The sequence below is a fragment of the Alligator sinensis genome, unplaced genomic scaffold, assembly GCF_000455745.1.
Source record: "Alligator sinensis unplaced genomic scaffold, ASM45574v1 scaffold91_2, whole genome shotgun sequence".
Taxonomy (NCBI): domain Eukaryota; kingdom Metazoa; phylum Chordata; order Crocodylia; family Alligatoridae; genus Alligator; species Alligator sinensis.
Window position 1 is genome coordinate 872,053 of NW_005842529.1, and position 3,391 is coordinate 875,443.

At 41.5% G+C, this 3,391-nt stretch overlaps 1 protein-coding gene across 8 annotated transcripts in view; it reads right to left on the reverse strand.

Annotated features, from left to right (window-relative positions):
- The window catches only part of DUSP16 (dual specificity phosphatase 16), an 87,421-nt gene that overhangs the window by 54,452 nt on the left and 29,578 nt on the right, over positions 1-3,391 (reverse strand). For 2 of the 8 annotated variants that reach the window (XM_025213455.1, XM_025213456.1), the window contains exon 2: positions 207-324. The exons of the other annotated variants lie outside the window; for them this stretch is intronic. The gene's annotated coding sequence lies outside the window, so the exon portion shown is untranslated. The remainder of the gene's footprint in view (positions 1-206; positions 325-3,391) is intronic. 8 annotated transcript variants of the gene reach the window in all.

The window sequence follows — 3,391 nt, forward strand, 5'->3', positions numbered from 1 at the left end:
GGAGCAGAGAATGGCCCAGGCAGGTACGAGCCTGAGCCTGCACTTGTTTTTTACTTCATACATCACAGTACCATTTTAAGGATCTGGTAGCACCCAAGGCTGCCCTGGCACCATGGTTGAGAATGACTGATTTAGGCTGTAAACAGATGCTTCGTTTGAGGCAGGCCCTGGGACAGAAGAGGAGCAACACAGCCCTTTACACACACCTTTCCAAGCTGCATTGATCTCCTCTGCCATTAAGTGCCCAGGTAGAGCGCACAGCCTGCCAGGCTTGTCCCTGGAATGACTGACAACTTGAATGGAGCTTCAAATCAACTTGCAGAACTATACAGCATTTTCCCAGGGAAAAAAAAAAGTTATCATATTTTCTCTCACGCTTCACAGGTACTTCAAATGGACTCCTACATCGCTAGGATGCCAAGACAAAAGGCTTCTGCTAGGGAGACCTTACATCTATTTACACCCTTTGGAGGCCTACTAAGAACACTGTCAGCTCACATCTTCACAGGACTGCAAAATTAAGCCTTCAAACCTCTCCCCTGCCCTTCCTACAAACCAACAAAGCTTCCTCTCCTTTCTATCAGCAATCTGTGTCACCTTTGTTCAGTCTGGTCCCTTGTTATGTTTGGATGGAAATGGCTTATTAGGACAAAATTGGTTCTACTGCTTAAAAACAGTTCTGATTTTGCCTATAGGAAGGTCACAGGACTTTTAACAGTTACAGCACTGTTACCAGGCTGCTTTTTGCTATGGTACATTGTACTTAGGTCTTTAGTTCCTTTTAGGCAGTTTCATCCCCTTCAGATAACCATCACGGGTCCTTATACACATGCATCAGGGCTGCTCCGACATGCTGTAAATTACAGCACATCGAAGCAGACTTGATTAAAATCGAATTTGCTGGAACATGGTAATTATTGTGCTCCAGCAGACTCCAGCATCACATGCATCAGCATCCCTGTGCTGAAAAATGGCAGTGGGGGCACTTTAACTACAGCTTGTTCGACGAGCCATCATTTTTCAGTATGGGGATGCTGATACACGTGACACTCTAGGTGCTTTAATTAGAGCAGCTCTCTACTTAAAAGGTGTCCCCTATTCCAGTACTCCTGGAGCATTTCTATGAACACCCCATGATTCTGAAATGCCACTACTCTGCCCATACAGAGTACCTTTCATTCATGGCTTTCAAAGCCCACACAAAAATCTAACTAAATCATTAACATTCTCCCCATCTGTAAAATGGGGAGAATGTTAAAAGGGATGTCCAGGAATATACTATGAGTTCACAGAAGCCAAGGGGAGAAAATAAGATGGAAGGAGAGAAAGAGAGAGAAAAAAAACCCCACTGAATCCCTGTACCCCCTCCCCCATTTTATCATTAGACAGAATTCCCTCAGCTGAAGGCCAGAATAGAAACCAGACACACACACTTAGTAATTTCAACATACTTTACTGGAAGGAAATGAAGTGCTTTTAGAATAGGAACTACTCATGACTACAGACTGCCTGAGCAGTTTGGCTATAAACATTAAGCACGCTTGGAAATTCCCTGGCAATATTGCTGAAGGAACAGATATTTCCTGTAATTTTCAGAAACATTTTATATCTCCCCTCCTCCTTTTTATTCTTGGTGGTGAGAAGGGGGAAGGAAAGGAAGATGCCGTATTACAGTTCAATAAAATGTGAATGAACCACCCAAGTTTAAAGTGGAAACTTCACACATGAAAAGAAAGGCTTCCACCTCTGAGAAAGATGGGGGTTTTCTGACACTTAAAAAAAAAAAAAATTGTGCACAAACTGTAAATAAATAAATAAAGATAAGATAGTTTTTCTTTCTGGTATACAAGACAGCCTTCCAGTCCCTTTTTGCCTATTTTCTGATTTTTTCATGCATTGAAAATTTGGGTCCTTTATTCTAAGCTCATTGCTATCAGGTACAGCAAAGTAAAGATGAGGAAGGAGGCACTCTCCCTATGCCTGAAGAAAGGTGTTTATGCCCAAAAGCTTGCAAAGAACAGTTTTTCCAGCTGTTTAATTGGGCTAATAAAATATATCACATTTACCCAAAGAACCTCATCTGCCATCCTCACTTACAGTCAGAGTTAAATGATAAGGAAACCAGTGTGACATACCAGCTGGAAGCTGATGAGAGATTGACCCTTTGAGCATAGTTCAATGGCAGCATCCATGTAAGGATCTTAGCCCCTTTGTCTTTCTTAGCAGCTAAAGAAACACTGTTCCTTAACAATGGTTGTAGGAATCTCTTTTTGTTGGTCTGTGGGTAGTAGGTTTTTTGTTTTCTGTCTAACAGAATTTGTCAAATCTATTTTTCTGGAGTAGAATGACTAAGCTTTTGCTCATCTTCCTATCCTCTCATCAAAAAACAAACTTCAACACTCAGTGATGTAGGGAAGATTGACAGCTATCCTCAAAGTATCTAAACTGGAAAATAAATGACAGCTGTGCTTCCTTCTCAAACAGCTGATAAATGTTGTTACACAGAATTTTTAAGCATCTTAAGTCTGAGATCTCCTACAGTAGGGAGGCCGGTTAACACAGATTCTAAAGCTATGATAAAAATGACAAAACTGTTTTATCATTTCATTTCAGCTTTAGTATTTGATTAAAAAAAAAAAAAAAAAAAAGGATGTAAAGGCACAAATACAAAATTAAGCTAGAGCAGTGGTTTTCAACCTGTGGTCTGTGGACTATGTCTAACAGGCCCACAAAAGATGACTATGATCAACCAAAATTATGCGAATACCCACTATAAATTCAAAGGGGCGTCCATACCTGCATTTGAAATTGTTTAGGTGTCTGCAAATGAAAAAAGGTTGAAAGCCATTTGCCTAGAGTTAAAGTACTTTGCCAGTGTCAATGGCTCTGAGCTTTTGAAATTCTAGTAACCCCCTGGTTTTAGTTAATTAGCCATGCTGTCAATCAGCGTGACACCCTAATTTCCAACACAGAAGTTGTAAAATACAGTAAAATACAGCAACTTGAACATATAGCTTCAACAGTTGAGACTGATCTACAAGAACAGAATTTTTCTTTCAGTCTTCTGTAGACTGTAAACAAGAAATTGTTTTTTAGATATATTGGGAGTAAAAGGAAGGCCCAGGGAGGAATAGGACCCCTGCTAAATGGGCAGAAACAATTGGTGACGGACAGGGGGGACAAGGCTGAACTCCTCAATGAGTTCTTTGCCTCAGTGTTCCTAAGCGAGGGGCATGACAAGTCTCTCACTGGGGTTGTAGAGAGGCAGCAGCAAGGCGCCAGACTTCCACGCGTAGACCCTGAGATGGTGCAGAGTCATTTGGAAGAACTGGATGCCTTTAAGTCGGCAGGCCCGGATGAGCTCCATCCGAGGGTGCTGAAGGCACTGGCC